Source organism: Falco peregrinus, chromosome 3 (genome assembly GCF_023634155.1).
Source record: "Falco peregrinus isolate bFalPer1 chromosome 3, bFalPer1.pri, whole genome shotgun sequence".
Lineage (NCBI taxonomy): Eukaryota > Metazoa > Chordata > Aves > Falconiformes > Falconidae > Falco > Falco peregrinus.
In genome coordinates, this window is record NC_073723.1 from 29,059,759 (window position 1) to 29,079,081 (window position 19,323).

At 44.7% G+C, this 19,323-nt stretch overlaps 2 long non-coding RNA genes across 4 annotated transcripts; one reads left to right on the forward strand and one right to left on the reverse strand.

The window, feature by feature from the left end:
* Positions 1-7,966: 7,966 nt before the first annotated feature.
* On the reverse strand, positions 7,967-17,727 carry LOC114010380 (uncharacterized). 3 transcript variants are annotated; one of them, XR_003551798.2, is made up of 5 exons: positions 17,605-17,727; positions 17,055-17,207; positions 13,288-13,404; positions 9,961-10,021; positions 7,967-9,831 (listed from the first exon to the last, which is right to left on the reverse strand). It is a non-coding gene; the product is annotated as an uncharacterized LOC114010380 (long non-coding RNA). The 3 variants fall into 3 exon arrangements; XR_003551797.2 differs by having other exon boundaries at positions 9,961-13,404; XR_008746616.1 differs by having other exon boundaries at positions 7,967-8,886; positions 9,551-13,404.
* LOC114010379 (uncharacterized) lies at positions 15,915-17,883 on the forward strand. Its single transcript, XR_003551795.2, has 2 exons — positions 15,915-16,214; positions 17,544-17,883. It is a non-coding gene; the product is annotated as an uncharacterized LOC114010379 (long non-coding RNA).
* Positions 17,884-19,323: the final 1,440 nt, after the last annotated feature.

Consider the following 19,323-nt stretch of genomic DNA (forward strand, 5'->3'; position numbering starts at 1 on the left):
TATTATTTTCTGGCCCTGTTATTAGAGGGCTGGCACAGGCCTGAGGCTGGGATGCCTTGCACCTGGATCCACTTCACACAGCAGTCAGAGTGGCCATTTACAACCTTTGTGCCTCAGTTTCCCACCTGTAATCCATGGAAAACAGTGCTGACCTTCCTGACCAGACACTGCAAGGCTGAAGTCCTAAACATTTGCCAAGGGCTAGAAATCAGCTGTAGGGTGTTTAAGAAATACAAGGGATTATTATAAGCAGTCACACTTCATTCCCAGGGAGGTTGATAATAAATAACATTTATACAGCACCCTCCATTGTGAAGAGACCAAGAAGAAAGGGAGTCTGCAAACAGGGACCCAACCAGGATTTTTGTATGGGAAATTTAGTTCAGCTCTTCTCTGTTGAGAAGCTTTTTCAGCCTTGTGGAAGGAAGAATCTGGAGATCAGATTGAGTATCCAGCCTTGCGCACCTGCAGGAGTTCTGCATCCATCACTGTGGACGGGCCATAAAGCCTCGTCCTGGAGCTTTATAAATGGTGCTGCCCGGTCGCGAGCACCGAGCTGGCCTGAGCTCCGTTTTCACGGTCCAGTTCACGGGAGGGGGGCACAAGCTGAACAACAAATGCAGTTTATAATTGCCCAGCCGTTCTGCTTCGAGGGTCTGGGAGACTTAAATGTCACAGTATACAAATGGGAATTGTTGGGAGAAATAGAGCAATGCAAGGCTCAAAGTGATTTCAAAGGCATCCGAGTCCGGTGCTTTCTTTAGTTCACAGCACAGGTTCCAGGCTGGAGCAGATAGCCTAAATTCCCTCAGAAAGAGGCAGCAAAGGGCCGGGGGATGAGGCGGCAGGTCCTCAGCCGGTCCCGTGTTGAAGGGGTCTGGTTTTGTTAGATGAGTGGCGGAGCACTTTGGGGGTTATGATATTCCCAAAGGATTTGTGCCTTCATATCCCTGCAGGCTGAGACGGGCCAAGCTCCCTGATTTCGCTGACCTTGCCTCAGCTGTGAGGTTATTCTGCTGGTGCAAAACTTGATTGCACGCTCTGAATCCTAGTTTAGCTGAAGCATCTGGCTTTTCCCTAAAAACTCAGATGAGGGACACATTCATACCTTTCCTGTGGGCTGCCTTAGGACCACGGGCTGCTGTGAGTCCCCAGCTTCAGCTGCAGCCCTCTGCTACAGGGAATTCAGGGCAGAGCCAGCCAAAGGCTCCTCAGAACAGCTGGCGGCACTGAGCATTGCCATCCCGAGGACAAGGGGCCAGGGCTGGGTTGCTCCTGCCACAGGAAAGGGGAAGGAAGGGCAGCACTGTGACAGAAACCCAGGCTTGTTACCACTGCCTCTACTGCAGAGATAGGAAGGGTGAAGACAGAAGCGCTGTTGCAGGATGGGGCCCTCCACCTACCCCTAACGGCAACTGCTGCCCTACCTGCCTGCGCCCCTCAGCCGGCCACCACAGCCGTAAACCTGGTTTCCCAAGGCTGATGCATCATGTTGCTGTGACAGCCGCCATCCTGTGCCCATGCCCAGCGCTTGCCCCACGTGGCAGTGTGGCAGCGTACGTTCCCCTGGGGAGCTGTGGATCTCCATCTGCAGCACATCTGCACTTGGTGGCAAAACACCATCCAGTCCCTGCAGAAGGCTTGGGTAATATCAACTATCTAGATGATCATTGTAGGTCCCTTCCAATTGAACTATTCTACGCTGTTCTGTTCTGTTCTGTTCTATTCTACTCTATTCTATTATATTCTGTTCTATTTTATTCTGTTCTATTCCTCACAGAGCCATCTTACTCTACCCAGTGGTGGGATCCCATACAGCAGGCATTTTGCAAGATGTCTGGTATTAAGGCCTCTCCTCCAAACAGAGAAACCATCATGTTTCAAATCAAAAAGAGAATCTGCAGTGAGCAGAGCATCCCGCGTTCATCCCTGAAATAACAGAACCACTGGGCAAAGGAGGAAAGAAGACAAGACAGCAGAGCTGGGCTTTACTTACATGAGATCCCAGTAAATTTAGTTGGGGACTGGAATAAAGCACTGGTACCCTGGCTCACTTGTAATGCAAGGGGGGTTTTACATGTGAATTAAATGCAATGTGCTTCTGTTCTCCATTTTCTAGCTGTTCTCCCCTGGATAAGGTGTTGAACTGAGGTTTTTTTCTTTTACCCATCTTTTTTTTTTTTTTTAAGAGTAAAGTAGAAAGTAAGGATCCTAGACACTTCTGAAAGTTTAAATAGCCCCAATTTTGGAAAACGGTTCTTTTTCACTAAGATGTTTTCTAACCAAAAGATGGTTTGCAAGCATTGAGCACGTGACATTCTTTGATGATATATCACAGCTCTACCACAACCACTTTGGGAAGCAGCAGATGAGAAAACTGCTATTATAGAAAAGCCAATGTATATCTATCTTGAAATAAAACATCTACAATTCTACCAACATTAGGCATCCTATTTTGGGAAGACTGAATAAAGGACTTTTTTTTTCCCCCCAGAAAATAGTGACATTTCCAAAAGCAAGATATTCATAGGTGATGAGACTGATTTACAGAAATATGTGCACACAAACATTCACTTGCTCCTAGACTGTGAGCAGGAATGTCAGAGACTCATTTCTAAATTGGGCACTTGCACCTGCATGTGTAATATTCCAAACATAGTAGGTGCTTCTGACTGTTTTCTTATGTCTGATTTCAAAAAATATGTTCCTTGCTAGATTGAATTCATTACTTCCCAAATATCTTCTTAAATGCAAGTTTTCATGTGATATTTACCCCGGTGTTCTCTGCAGGATCAGTTTTGATGTTATGTTTTTGGATGTTATTTGTTTTCATTGTTCCATAACAATTTTCTGTCCTCCCTTTAATTTCTATCTGATGTACCAATAAACCTTTATAATCCTGATACGCTGTTTTCATAGTTTCACTAATTAGCTCTTTGAAGAGACTGGACAAGCTAGACCATCCCTCAAATAAGCAAAGCATTTCCCTAACGTGGACATTATATGTGCCAAGAAATTCCTGAATTTGAAGTTTGAGTGTTGCCGTACTGCATTCGTGTATGTCAGCAGCAGTCACGGCTGTCTGTCCTCACTAGAGACCTCTCATTCCCAGAGAGGCTATTTTGCACCTCTAGGTCACCACATCTGCCTCTGCCAGTTCCAGTAAAGGGTTCCTCATCCCTCACCAGGAAATATCCATATCCACCCCCAGCAATCACCTGTCCAAAGCTCATCATGACAGATTCTTTGCAGCATCCTAAGAAACAATTCGGATAGCCAATGTTGGTTTACATTTGTGGCTAAATACTGCCCACGTGCCTCTTTTTAAATAATGGCTGCTTTTTTTTCCCTTCTTTTTTGGTGTCTAGAGCAAGTTCTGATCACCCAAGCAAGGCCAAAGCAAAGACATTTTAAGCAGAGAGACATAAAAATAGGATCCTCTCCCATGGCAATTTTGTATTTCCAGCGGAGCTGCTCCTCAGTTGTTACAACAGCCTTTACACAATAGCTGCTCCTTTGCTCCTCTGCGTAGGGAGGTTTCAACCAACAGAGCTCAGCTCCCTGCGTCCCTTGAACACGACGGCTGAGCACAGGCTGACGGGCTGGTGTGACATGCAGCCCAGGTGCCAAGGCAGACTGGGGGCCCTGGCAGCTCAGTTGTGCAGCTCACCAGGAGGTCAGAGCCTGCGCACTGTACCCCTTCACCATCTGCTGACCCCTGCATCGAGGAACAGGGGTCCTCTTGTTTCTAACTGCTGCAGGCTTGCTGAAGGGAATGAGGGTTTGTTCTACCTCTATCTGTGAGAGCGTTCAAATACCAAAGTTAAATCCAGGCTTATCCTCTCCTTTCTTTACATAAAAGCTCCCACTCAAAGCAGACATGTTCTCAAATCTATTATCCCCTATATTGTTCATAGTGGTTCTAATTTTTCCCACGTTGCTCAAAGCTCTATCCTCAGGTGACTGTTCTCTGAGCCTTAGCAGCTCAGCTTTACCTTTCAAATAAAATTTATCCATTAAAAAACAATTCCACTGCTTTTTGCAGCTATCATTTTGTCACATATGGATTTATTCAATAAATGCTTTTAATAGCAGCATTTCTAGGCTTTGTTTGTCAAGAGCTGCCAGGCTTTTACAAGCCAGGGTTGGCACAGACACTGAATTGCCTCTCTGTACCCAGGGGAGAGTTCCCTGCTGGTCATGACAGAGGTCCTGCACACACAGCTAAATGAAAGGAAATTAAAAATACGAGTATCTACATAATTCACAGCCAGTAAATGGTGGAGTGTATCAGGCTACCAGCAACTTCTGAACCTCAGCAAATCTAATAAAAGCAGGAGTATGTGATTTTAATCTGCAGTTCCAAGATCTACCCAAAGACCTAAAAGCCCAGCTTCAACATGAGTACCAGGACAGGGGAACTATGTAAGGGCCATCAGCAAGAACAAATTCAGCCAGCCCAAGGGCACTGGGAAGTAACAGCTGACAGGACAGAAGAGAGAGGTCAAGATCAGTATGCCAAAAATCTTTCATTCCTGAGTCAGCCTGAAATTAAGCAGCATTGCTATTGTCCGTCTGCTGCCTGCTGTGGAGCAATGAGTGTCTAGCATTTGCATCTCGGTGTGCGTGGCATCCACCCATGCAGGACTTCACACATGTCTCCTGAAGAACTGGAAAAGATCATGGTTGTTGAAAAAGAGAGTGAGTCTCTTCTTTTGTTCTGTTTCCCCAGTCCCTTGCTTTTTCTGAGGTCTTCAGATGTCTCTTGCTAAATCCTTGGCCCAAATTCTCCTCCTTGGAAGTGGCACAGTACTAAGTTTGTGTAAAGCAAAACTGAAGAAGAAAAGAGAATACATTGCCTAATATTCTTTTTTAGGTTTTCCAAGAATTATAAACTCCTTCTGGTGCCTCTTTTGCTTTCTTTCAATTAAATATTTAATACATTCAGACATTAGGAGGATTTCTTTTCACTCATCTTCCTCCGTTCTTTCCATAGTTACCCACAGTCCCACAAGGGCTTACAAATTAAATTCTCTCCATACAGCATTCACTCTCTCTATTTTCTGTACTGCAGCTTGTATACATTGTCGAGAGGAGTCAGAGACAGCAAAGAACCAAGTAAAAAGATCCCTGCAGGAATGCAATGTTCGATTATACAAAGAAAACCCAGTTTAGATTGCTCATCCTTATTTCCCAGAGGAGGCCTCATAATGTATTTTTTCTTTGGCTTTTTAAAAAGAATTTCCTTTTCTGGTAAAATCATTTTACCTGTGAACTGCAGGCCAGGCTTTTGGTCACATTTACCTCCTTTTCCATTATCAACTGTTACATATTGTTCTTCCCCACCCTCTGCCTCCAACAAACGGCTCTGGGGTGTTTCGCAGCACTCCCTCCCCGTGGCTTTGTGCCTGGGCTCCAGGACCTTCCACCAGCTCCGGGTTTCCTGGAGGAAGCCTGGCTTCATGCGAGCAGCACAGCGGGTGCTTCTCAGAAGTGACAGAGTGTCATAAATGCATTACTGTTGACAACAGTGATGATGAGATCCCTGGAGAGGCCAGGAAAGGCACGAGTGTGGGGCCCGAAGTCCCCTCTCATCTCCTGAAGTGCTGTACCTGTCTTATGGACAAAGAACAACTTCTGCTCCCGGAGCTGTCAGTCAAAGCCAGCTTCCTCAGTGCTAAAGTTACTATAAATAACAGGATAACTCTTAAAAACATAAACGGGAAGTGCAGTAGTATATATAATTCACCAAGTGTTTCAAGCTGTGAACTCCCTGCCTCCTTGCAGTCCACAAATTTATATGACTCACAGCCATCACACCTATGTTATATGTTCATGCATATACGTGTTTTGATATGTTCGGTATTTTGCTCTTGTCTAAAAATAAAGCTGTAAAATGAAAGGGGAAAATCCATTTACTCCCTTACACTTTATGTTGGAAACCTGATATTGCCTCCAGTTTGCCGTCTTCCCAGCTGGCTAGATACTGTATCGTTTGTGTTGGACCTCCTCCAAGATTAATGGCATCATCCGTACAGTTTTAACAGTCTAATCTTGCTAAATCTCTTTGTTTTGAAATTTGATTGTGCCTGATCTTCATTATTTTAATTGTTTAATGTATTATAATTAAGGCTCAATTAGATCTAACAGATTCCAGTTTAGCCCAACATATTCACATCTGTCTGCAAGCTGCGGGAAGCACAAGACAAACCACGCTGATTCCACGCCAGTTTTTTAGTCCAGGGGCCAGGTACTATTTTTGCCACTGACTTATGTTTGACTGCAGGCAAGTCATCTACCTTTCTGTTTCTCCAAGGGATTCCAGTTTGCTGTGTTTATAGCCTAACGGGGTCTCAGCACTGGTTGACATCTTTACATGCAAGTGTTATGGAAATAATAACCCACAGCCCATCCCATACTCAACTGCCTTCTAACTGGGACTGACTCCTGTTTATACGGAGCACAGGAAGAAAGACCGCGAACACAGAGGCTTGTAAATATGCATGTCTTTTCAGCGTAAAACATGGAAACCTCCCTTTCCTCCCCACCCACCTCATATCAAGTTCTGGCAAGATTTTGGTACTTCCCGGAGGACAGGCTCTCTGCCTACGTAGAGAGGTACCTCCTACTTGCTGTGCACGATGCAGGCCCGTTGCAGCCATGCCAGTCATCTCCTGAAAACGCCAGCCTGGCCTCCGGATCCCCTGCACCACCTCTCCAGCAGCGCATCTTCATTCTGCCTGCACCCAGGTTGCAGGGAAGGAACTCTCTTTGCCGGGGAGCTAAGAGCCGATTGCTTCTTCCGAAGATGGAGCTGAGAAACGAGCAAGCAGGTACCATGTCTTCCTTTCAAACAGTGAGCAAAGCTGCCTACCTCCTCTTCCCCATCACTGTAACCCAGTACTTCAGTGGGAAGAGCACCCTGGACACAGTGGACCCAGATTCAATTCATTCCTCCACCTGAGAGAAGACAAGTCCGTCAGGGTATGCTTCTCGCTGTCAGGCTTCACAAGGGGACCTTTAGCTCCTACTAAATATGTGTCATATTTGTACAAAAATCAATGACAGAACATTGATCCTGAAAGCAATCACATCCTGTTGGTCTGCTGGCCAGAGCTCACAGCCAAAGGTGAGGAAATGTGGTTCTGCTCCGTGCTCTAGAACTATTTCTGTGTGTTATCTGGTGATTATTACTGTGTAAAATAAATAAACTCAGATTACCTTTCTGAGGAGTATCAGGGTTCCCTAGCACCTTCCTTGCAGCGGTAAGCAGCATGGTGAAACACCGAAACCACACTATAGATAACAAATCAGACCTTGGCTTCCTTCATCATAAAAAAAGATGGGAAGAAACAAACATATGCAGAAACCTGCCATTTTCATCTCCCCAAGGAAACCACATGTTAATGCCCCCCAGCCTGATAAAAGACTTTCCCTTCGGCATTGCAGCCAGCCAACTGTGCGGGGTTGCTAACTTGACAGCAATGAACATATGCTCAAAGGAAGACAACAACAGGTGTGACACAAAAAGAGCACATGCACTTGGCCCAGCAAAGATGCCCCCCACTAGGCTACAGAACAAGCCCCCACTGGTACTGCACCTCTCACAAACACTGGGTTTGGAGTATCGCTGGTTTTGCGGGCTCAGCAGCCAGCCTTCCCTCAAAGTGTTTAATTCAGATTAATTAAGATTAAGACCCTCCCCCAAAAAGACTAAGAAAAACAGTACCTTACTGTTCAGTAAGATACATACTGCTCAGTATAAAAGAAGCAGAGGAAAGGATCTCCAGCAAACATGGAGATAGAATTGAGATTTTAAAGCCCTAGGATCAAATAAAAAATATGTGCTTCCTTTATTTTTAAATCCTTTTGAACGTTTTTAGATCTGTAAAAATATTTAGTTAGAACAACTGTAATCAAAATAATATACTGTGTATTGTTGTAATCTAGTTTGGGGATTCTTTTCCACTCCCAAAACGTAACACAGGCTTGTTTGTAGGTAGAGAAACATTTTTATTTTTGCAATTTATCTTTTCTCTGAAGAAAATGCACTTTTAAATTACATGCAGAATGGATTCATAAATTTGAAGCAGTTTGCAGGCTGTTGGAGCTGAAAAAATAATTTGAGAAACTGCAGCGTTTTGGCCAGGTATTCTCACATCCAGCCCTTTCCACCGAGCCAGTCCCGGCGCTGGGTACAATTCAGCTGATGACTTGCCCTTTGTTAGGCTGTCAGTCGAGCTGCCGAGCATTTCTGACTCAGGTGGGCAGAACACTTCACACCCCAGTAGCCATGACCACAGACTGGGAGGAACCCAGCAGGAGCTATTGTTGCCAAGGGAGAATTTGTCAGAGCAAGAAGCTCGCTGGGGAAGGGAGGAGCAGGCCAAAATCACCAGCAAGGCTGGTCTGTGGGAAGAAGGGGGGGGTGGGGGTGATTTTTGGTTGGTGGCAAAGCACCAAGGCATAGAAAAAGAGCACTTTCGAGCCACATGTACCCAAATGAATGTATCGAAGAGCCATCTGAACACCGTTTGAGCTGCTAAGCCTTGTTTACTTGGAGAGATACGCAGGCGATGTACATTCTTCTGTGAATGTCAGAGTGGTGCCAGGGACCGCATGAGCCAGAGGCAGGGCATGGCTAGCACTCCTAAATCTTCCTGGGAGTGGCATGCTGCACAAGTGTCAGGGGAGGCTTCATTTACAGCTGAGGTACAGGTACGTCAGCCTGGCTTGTGACCCAAGAACGTGCAGGGAACTTCCCTGAGTTTGCGTCCAGCTGCTGGAGGGGTAGGTTTGGTATTGCAGATCAGGTGGCTGTGCACCGAGCTTAAAACTTTGGTTAGAAAGAGAACTCCGAACCGTGTCGGCCTCATCACCAGCTATCTGTGACATGGGGAAAACAAGTAGTTCAGAGAGCTTCTTGGTCAGTGGTGAGTAGCTGTGGCGTGCGTGCGCATGTGTGCGTGCACATGTGCGTGCACGTGTGCGTATATATATGTATTTACCTTCTAGTACAAACAGAATCCCCTGACCCCCTCCCAGTACAGGCTGCACCCTGTCCCAGTAGAAACTGGAACCCCAGTCCCTGTCCCAGTATAAACTGGCAGCTGTAGCCCAAAGCACCTGAGCCTGAGGACAGCAGGCAGTGTGCTGATTTGGTTTAGCGTAAGTCCTGCAGGGCACAGGGAGCTGGACCGGATGATCTGTTCTGTGTCACTTCCAACTTGAGATCTTCTGTGATTCTGTATACTGCACTGACTCATGGATTTAAGCATGCTCTGTGGAGTTCAGGACATTTTAGGAACTTCCTGTCTGAACATCAACCATAGCTCTAGCTGGACACTTCCAAATCTCCACCTTGTCTTATGACCTGCTTATTAACACCCTCCCACCCCATGCGCTTTCCCCTAGTTGTGGGATGCAGCACAGATCTTTCCATGCTTTAAGACCATCTGAAGATTTCATCTGTAGTAGTGATTTCCACTACCTCTTTTTCTTCAGCCACATTCTGAAAACAGATACTCTTCATACTTCTTTTATTACCCACCTTCCTTTTCGTTTTCACAGCAGGTGGAACATTTTCTACAGCAGGTTTTTGGGGTTTAGGGTTTTCCCCCAGATCTTGTCCCTCCACCTATTCTCCTTAGAAAAGCACCCAATCTTTGCTTTTGAGTTCTGAGCTTTCATTGTGCAAACCATCTTCTCTGAAAATTGGCAGTGGTACACATCTTAATCCATGGCCTAGCAAGTCTTCCTGTGTGCTGTTATCTCTATACAACTTTTTGTATTTGTAGGCGTGAGCTGTAACCAGTCTTGGTGACAGTTTTTCTGTTAAAGAAGAAAAATGACATTGTAAAATCTAGAGCTGATCAACAAATCTGTTGGTGAAGCTCAGAGGAACTCACAGCATTCTGAAGCTAAGTCTACTGCTATTACAGCTGCTCACGTGCCACTTACTGTATCACAGAGATCATTTGGTTACAGTCTAGTTGCACTCTTAATGAGGCTAGTCAGGAGCCTGACAAGTTTGGAAGAAAAAAAATTTAACTTAGAAGTAAGACATTAAATATTTGAAAGATAGTAACATCCATAAACTTGGTAGTCTCCTTCAGTAGTTTAACTTTCTTCTCATTGAAACCTCATTTTCAGGTTACGTAACAAGAAAAAGAGAAGCCAGAAGTTGGGGGCGGGGGGGTGAGGGCGGCACAGGGAAGAGTACCTGCACCGTGGGACCTTAGAGCTGGAGGTTTTGCTTCAAAAATCTTTCCTGGAGGCTTGGGTTTCAAAGTCTGCCCTCGATAAATGACGAGAAAGATTGGCTTGGTAACTCTGGCCCTGGCATGCAAGTGGCAGGATGGGATCTCAGCCCCTTCTTCAGCCTCAGTTCTTCCATATGGCCACAGGCAAATCTTGTGGGTGTTTGCCTGAGAGCTTTGTCCCTACAGAGCCTCACCCTGCAGGACTGACTGGGTGTAGATGTCAATTTGCTACTGACCTTTAAACGACTATAAAACTGTAACTTGGCCACACTACAAGCACTCCCACTAATTTTATACTTCCTGGGGCTTATCTATTATACAAAACCAGACAGGTTTCACAAACTGAGAAGTTGTACAGAAGAGCAGCTTTTATCACAGCCCACTATGCATGTGCGTATTCTTTGTTTTGACATCAGCTCAATCGTGTCCCGTTTAGATAATTGACCAGAGAAGAACTACAAAAACTTTCCTTGCTACATAAAGTATCCATCTTGAGGAAGAACCTGACAGAAAAGACAAAAAGGAGGCAAGGCATTTTTCTTTGTTTCTTCAGCTGAGCTTATTTGTAAAATATACAACTCTCACATGCTTTTTTTAGAGTAATACAGACCCTGTGGGACAGCTGTAAGTCTCCATACCTTATAGGAGTATTCTCAAAACATTGCGACGTTGGGTTGGATATACTACTTGAAATGTGTGTATAGATGAAAAAAAATTAAATCATTATCTTTTTTTAAACTAGATTCACTAGTCCCACCACACAACGCTGGGTCTTTAAAATGTCAGGTAGCTGTCAGGGGGGCACAGTAAGAATCCACAAATGTTTGATGAGTATAAATATTGAAGCAGGAGATTCTCCAGTCAGGATGGAAAGGGGTCAGTACCAAATAGTTTTGTTCCAGCTATTGACACGAGCACATCCTAACAGCCTGGTTGAACTTTTTGGATGAAGAAACAGCCATTAACTGGCTCCCACCAGGGTATATCTGAGACCTCATTACTAAATCAGACAGAATTCTTAGGCTGGTTAAGTTACAGGAATTGATGCTGTGCCAGGAGACCAAGGGGAATACAAAGATAGTAACAGACTCTGGAGATCCTTGGAGGAAAAACGGTGTTGAGGGTGGGAAGGAGGAAGAAGAGGCAGGGCATGAGAATCAAGTTGCTCTGCAAGAAATAAAACAAACAAGGTGGGGTTTGATTCATTGTTTTGAAGGACTTGCATTCTTTGCCTCCTAAAATTTCCTCTGCCGTAACAACCTCAGGTTCTCTTCAGAAACCCGTTCTCTGTATAGGGCACTTGCTATGCTCAATCAAAACTCTTTGAGCATACTCGGGCAGGCTGGCAGCTCTCAACCACTATATAAAGGCTGGCTTCCACCTGCCTTTTCCACAGCGCAGGCATTTAATTACACGCTTTGTCCTCTGTACAGCTGCAGTTTTTCACAGACCTTATTTATCTTGAGATTTCAGCTCATCTTTCAAATTTGGTTGAAATTGGGTCCCAAAGTTTTTAAGGGGAATTGCTGAATGTACAGAGAGATAAACAACACAATCTCATAAACCTCCTTTCAAAGGCAACCAGGCTGAAAAATGCCAGGTTTTAATTTCTGATCCTGTTCATGCCAAATGTTGTCTAATATTTCAGCAGCAATCTGTGGCCCTGAGAGCCTCTTTCAATCCTATCAAGAATATAAAATAAATTGTGATAAATGTAGTCAGTATAAAATAAAATGAGTTGAAATTGGTTGCTGGGATGCAAAACTGAAGTTGACAGGCAGTTGTGAGGAAACTTGCAAGAAAATGCTTATTTTATGTATTTCTTTGGGGCTTAGCAGCCTGGAGCTGTCAAGACAGTTTTGCACATGCTCAGCAGCAAAAACAAGAGAACCGAGTGATTCTACCAGTGGAAAATATAAGTTCCTACTGCATTACAAACCTTCAAGATTAGAAATGCTATTAATGCCTATAACTTGAATACAGTTAATTAAATATGTATTTAGGGGGCTAAGTTGGCCTTCTAAAACTACATCTTCAATTTCTTTAGTAGCCTGTTGTGATAATTCTGCCAAGGGCTTGTGAAAATCTAAATAAAATATATTAGTAAGTTCACCTTCATCCACACCTCTATTGAACCATTCAGGTATCAGTAGGACATTAAGGAGATTTTTCTTCCTAGAAATTGTCGGGTTTTAGACCACCTCATAAAATGACTTTGAAGTGCTGTGTCATTCCATTTTTAACTTCAAAGGATCATCTAACACACAATGCAATGTATTAGTAATTATTTGGATTACCTTATGAAAATATAGGCTTGGTATATTACTTATTGATCCTTTTAACGGCAAATGTTTATAGCAAGAGTTTGCATGTATCCTATAGCAGCTACACTATTTCATTTCTGAGGTTCTCCAGAAGTCCTCAGGGAGTACCCTGTGAGATGGGTAACATGCACCCTAGCATTTTTTCTGATGCCTTCAACTTTAACAGCTATTTCTAAATAGTGCATTTCTAAAGAATGTACAGAAAATAAATAATCTGTCATTTAAAAAACAAGAGACAAACTCAGGATAAATGCATACAAGACAAGAAGCTCTGAAATTAAGTGGCAGAACTGATTTGAAACAAGACATTATGGAGCCTTTTTCCTGACAGTCAACATTAAAATAACATTAGCTAGTAAGCACAAATAAATAAAAAATAAGTGCAAAAATAAATCAAAGTAGGTATAATAGAATAATGTTAGTCTGAAGTTTGCTTCAAGACATCCTGTCTCTTCTGGTAACACTTTTTAACTATTATGTTGCTTACTCAAGAGCAGTTACACATAACGGAAATGAATACAAGCTAAAAGGAGTTCCAAGTTCCCAAATCCCAGTGGCTATTGTTTGCAAAAATAAAAGAACTGTTTTCATCTATAAACCAACAGAATTACTTTGGATTCAGTAATTCAGCCCTGTGTGGAGGATCAGAATAAGACCAATGCACATTTACTTTAGCAATACCATATTAAATTCACTCAAACTTGTACTTCCAGCCCCGGAGGACCCATGTGCAGTCAGTGCTCCCAGCGGAGTGGGTGGCCAACCGCCTCCATGCATCCCACGGCAAAGCATGCCCATTTTGGCACCATCCATCCTTCCTGTAGGGAGAAATGGAGAAGAGAACATGTGATAGGCTCTTCCCACGTGTCTTTGGAAGACAGCAAATACCTCAGCATTGGACAATCGGTTAAGAATGCAAATATAATAAAATCATAGTATATAAACCATATATATTTCACTTGCAGACCTCTGTCTGGCCAAGTGTTTTCAAACGCTCATGTTAAATCTCCTTTTTATGGCTGATGCTGGGGATATTTCATTTGATTTCTTCACGGTTCTGATGACTGCAGCAGCATCTCTAAAATGCTCCTTACCTGTATCTCAAAATAGCCTGATTAATCAACCATATTCAAGAGTGATGAACTTTGTTCTTCCGTGCATCTTTTGAGTTTGCATCTAATATTGTAAAATCAACTCAGGTACAGAAACAAACTGAATTTTTCCTGGGAAAGTAGATACACCCAAAGCAATGCCAAGGTGCCTGATTTCAAAATAAGCTCTCAGCAATTCAAGAAGTTGTGCACTTGTACATTCAGTATGTCACTAATGCTCTTAAACATTACAATGAAAGGAACCAAATGAGATGCGTATATGGACCTATATATATGTGACAGCCTTGCCACCCAGACCTCTCAAATCCTCTTTTCAGCTAATTGGTTGCAGGAAGTTATTACAGCCCTTCAAGTGCAGCCAGGTCCTGATGTTCTCCCCCATCTCATATGCTAAATGTCAGAAATAAAAGTTCTTTAGATTAAATTCAGCTCTTGGTGACCCCTGTGTAAACTTACAGTCTTTCATACCTTTCAAGAGCTTTTTCTAAACAAGGAAGAACAGCATCTAGCTTCCTTTCTGAGAAAGATCAGTAGGAAGTAAAGAGCAATGCCAATTTATCTTCATCATTTGGTGACAAGTCCTGTGAAAAAAGTTGCCATTTTACCTTACTTTTTTTTCCAGCATCAGGGAACGTGCTAACTTACAATTCATCACTTCTATGCCATTTATTTGATGGGTATCCTGACATCCTTCTTGGACATTTGTCATTTCGGTGACAAGATGTATGCAAACATTTTAAAATTATTTTTGTGAAAATGACCTTTGCATTTTACTGACAGTTGAATGTGAGGAATCACCTGTGGGGACTCTCCCAGCCATGCATTAACTCTCTAATACGTGTACTTAAACCAGTCCATACACAAAATCATTTGAGAATTTTAATCCAAGGTACAGGATTACTTATGGAGGATGCACTGGTACTTTGATTCTTCAGCTAAATGCATCATTTTTTGTAAAACTAGACTACGGACAGGCAGGTGAGCAGGTTAGAAAAGATTCTGAGGACATCTTCAACAAGGCAAAGAGAAAGGCCATGTGAGATCCAGCAGCTCTAACTAGTTTCCACTCAGCAACGGAAAACAGCAGCCTTATCCACAACTTACATGTTTTATCACTGGCACCTAACAGAGAGTCAGATTCTGATTCATTTTAGACTACTAGGGGGGTGGGGAACGACAACAAAAAGAAAAGTCAAGTCTCAAGTGTAAAATGCATCTATCCCTCACTAAAGTGCCTCAGTTGGGTCAACCTTTAAGAGTGTCCTGAGGAGGAAGGGTGTCAGTTGATCCAAAAGCACGATCAGGCTACAAAGAAGAGGAATAAAAGATCTCATTCCCTTGTGCAAAGCTTGAAGTTTGGCTTGTAAATCACAGGCTGTGGCCAAGCAAAGAAATAAAGATAGCTAGGACATATTCCTAAAAATGTTAATGAAGGGTTTATTCCAGAAAGGTGGTAATACTCCAACACTCTTGCTTTTGCTAAGTGGGGTCAAGAATCTCAAAGCCCCCCAGAAGCACACAGAGGCTGCGTAAGAATACTCCTATATACAGTATAATCATGTTGCCTTGAAAATCAGCACAGAAAGGTATGTAACAAAGTCACCACAGTCAGGATTTTGGGCAAGCAGCTTTCGCAAGAGTAGCTCCTGACAGCAGGAGAGCACACAGCAGAGCTGCCAACTCATTTTTTTCCCTTGCAGGCTGTAGATTTGCAGAATCATCTCCTGGTCTCCAGAGAAGCGCCCTTTGCTAGGCTGCCTTTCCTCATTTTCCTGTTCCCAGGAAAAAAACCAATCAATCAGAACATCTCCATTTGCTAGCAGCAGCCTGGTTAGCACCACGAGTAACCACCACTGTGCCTTCCAGTCCTGATAGCATTCTCTGACTTTTAAGAGCTATTCCTACAGACTTCCTGGACTGCATTCCCTGGCCTGTGTGAGGGTGATCCCCCAAAACCCCTGCCATCCTCTTCCATAACCCTGCCTTGCTATCCATCCACTGTTAATTGAATATGGTTAAGCACAGGGAAGAATAACTAAACACTTACGAGAGAAAGGATGGGAGGGAAGAAGAAAGAACTATATAATGTGTTAGAAGGAGAATAAAAGGTATCTGGGATCATTTTCTTGCTCTCCCTCCTCCCGTTTCTTCCTCTCATATAAGAAAGTAAAGTAAGAATGACTGTAAATAAACATACATATATGTACTTTCATATGCAAATGTGTCTAACTCTACAAATGAGTTTTTGCTCCTAGCTGCTGACAAGTACGCCTGACAGTCTGAGATAGTGAAAGTGCAAGTCATCGAACAAAAAGCTGTGTGGAGAGCAGCAGAGAAAATGCATTTGAAGAAAAGGGAAACTGCTTAAAGCCTATCTTTTTAAGAGACCAAGTTCCCTGGTCAAAACTGCAATAAGCAAGACAAAATAAAACATTCCACACTGGGGGGAAAGTGCAGGAAATGTAAGAATAGAAGACAGCAGGAGAGTATCTGTTCAAGAAACGACATATGCAAAGGTGAGTAAAGTCTCATTCCATGGATCCGTTTCAAATGGCAGTGTTCATGAAATCCAGAGGAGTGGAAATGGTGTTTGGCAAAAATACCCCACTTAAAGAGGAATTAGTTCAGTGTCTATTGACATATGGGGCTGTTAGCAAACAAAAAACATGGTTAGTGGCAATTAGGGTTATTGCAGGAGACGTTCCATTCACGTCAAAACCAGAAATAATGGAAAGGACTGAATGGAAAGGCTGATGTTTTCCTTCCACAAAACTATTAACACTGCCTACAGCATTGCAGCCTACTTCACAAGGGGTTCCCCTATATTTCCTGGAGATACCAAAACGCGATACATACTTGCGCTTCATCTAACGTATGCTCCCAGTCTGGATTCTTCATGCACTTCTAAGAATTATAATTTCTCCTGTATCAGTTAATTTTTCATCATGTTACTGCAAAATATTCAAGTACCTCTGAAAATGTATAGCCTATATTTGGGCGGTTGCCATTTCAATGAGACTTTTCTACAAACTAAAGGTTTAAAGCTTATGTTAAAAATGAACTCTGTAACATAACTTGAAGCAAGTTGCAGCAAATGCTGTGCCATCATACCATCTGTGTTCAAGTACAGTTCTCAAGCTCTCCTCCTATTGCTTCCTAAAGTGGAAAATAATGGTAAAAAATAAAAACATGAGATGAAGAAGCATTGTGTATTGGAATACATAATGATCCTGAGCCTTACAACACTTGTTTCAAAAATTAACTCTGCTGTATCTGAATATCCCAACAAAGCATCATTGGGGAAGTAAAAGGAAGGTTATATTCTTAACATTTAAATTAAACAGTGATGTTCTCACCTGACACAGCTAGTAAATTCCAGTGAGCTTTTATTTACCCAGCATTGCCCACTTTGCTTTTTTTTTCTTCTCTCTTCACAAGTGTTCCAGCAATATTCCACAGTAATGCAGGTGAAATTCATTAAACCTTGGAGTAAATGGAAGGCACTAGAACTGACAAGAAATCAAAGAAAAAAATATATCCCACTGTTAAATCAATGTCTAAGATAACAGAAGTTTAGATGGACAAAATAAGTACGACAAACTCCAACATACATCTTAGGCCATGAGAAAGGGTAGTAAGGGATCCATAAACAAATCCTATAGGTAAAATGCCACCACAGAAAACCTAATGGTTCTTTATATGGTACAATTTTAAGGGTAAATGAAAAAAAAAAGCCCTATTCTTAACAGAGCTTAAAATAGCACCTTTCTGATACTCAGTCAAAAGGCAAGATCATTATTTTGAAGATTTAGAAATAAACCTCTGTTCTGGTCACTTTCTTTCAGGTCTACAGTCACTTGAGCACTGCAAGGTGGAAGGAAGACAGGGAGCGTGCAGAGAACCTACCTCAGAAGCGCCTGGAAAAGACAGGCATGCAGGCAAAACTAGGAAAGCGTGAGGCAGAAGGCAGCACATCTGCAGGGGAAACCGTTGACGCTGTTTTCTCTGGTAGCCTATCAACCTGGTCCCGGCCAGTCATTTGTCAAGAGCACTAACAGATTCCTAATTTCCTCTTGCTTTCTGAGAAGCAAGCACCTCATTCTTCCTATGCTATTTCATCATACGGCCCTACCAACAGATTTTTATGATTCTGTCTACAGAAATACATGCCTGTCCTGCACTGTGGCTATTTCTGCATGAGTTGTGTTGAATGATTATCCGAGCAGGAGTCACTCAGAAAGCTGGTAATGCTTGATTTCCAGTTATGGCTCCACAGCTGGGATACAGTAACTGACCATGTGACCAGAGCCTGAGGTTTTACATGAGACCTTGCATTGAAATGGAATAGGGTGGTGTGCTCGCGGGGGTCTCCCGCAGGCAGGAGAGCCTGGAGCAAGCCCCTGGGGAAGGAATCGCTCTCTCCTGCTAGAGATGCTCCTGTTCTGTGGCACTGCCAGATACAACCTGTGTCTGCATGAAAAAAATGTCTCTACCGCCTCTATTCTGCCTGGCCCTTTTCAAAAGATGTATCGAGGTGCCTTCTCCATCATATTACTTTCCATCTTCTAATTCTGTGAGAGGGTACTGATCCCCAGAGCATAGGAGAAAGCATATGAGAGATGCCTCATCAACATCTGGGTGGTGCTGGCAGAAATACCCCTTTGCCTTTCAAAGGAGAGGCTCGCAGGACTGTATCTGCAGAGCCCGCCCGCATGTCCACCCCACCATCCCAGGCAGGGTCTCTCAGGGCCGGGTCACCACTCCTCGGGCTCCCCCCCAGGCTCCTTGTGCTGAACTCCTCTGGGCCTTTCCAACCCACAACCTCCTTCCCACTCCTGATTCAGGATTAGGTACCCGGCCCGCGGTTCCACGCTTTGCTGGGCACATGCAGGCTGTGCCGGGAAAGACCCTGTCCCTTCAGTACCCCGGGAGATCACCCGCCAGCCCGCCTCCCCCAGGGGGACCGCACGCTTCGGCCCTGCCACGGGCATGGTGCCGGAGCTCGGCCTGCCTGCCCTGCGGGGGCTTGGCAAGGGGGGGTTAACTGGGAAAACTCGGCCCTCCTGGAAAACACAAAGCCCGGAGAGTGGGGTATGTCATATGGGGGGCGCGGGGCGGGGGTGGCACCAACACAACCCACGACCGCGTTACGTGGTGCCACCCCCCCGAGCCCCGTTTCCACAGGCGCGGCGGCGGCTCCGCCACCGCCGATCTCCTCAGCCCATCAGCGGCGAAGGCGGGGGGGGGGCGCGGGTGAAGGGGCCTCTGCGCCGGGCGGCGGCCGGAGCGGGCCGGGCCGGGCCAGGCGGGGCGAGGCGGCTGGCGGGGAGTCAGAGGCCGCGGCTGTGTGGGCGGGACGCCGCCTCGCCCCGGCCCGGCCTTGCGGCAGCCCCGCAACACAAACGACCCCCCCCCTCCCCCCCCCAGCTCCGCAGTCAGGGAGGGGCGGGGGAAGGGGAAGGCGCGCGCCCGCGGGCGGGGCCGCCACCTCTAGGCGTGTCCCGCCGGCCCGCGCGCCGCCGGCGCCCTCGGCTGTTGGCGAGGCCTCCACCCTGCGGCGCGCCGGGGGAGGTGCGGGCTCGTGCTCGCGCCCTCGCCGTTGCCATGGCCCCGCTTGACGTCACG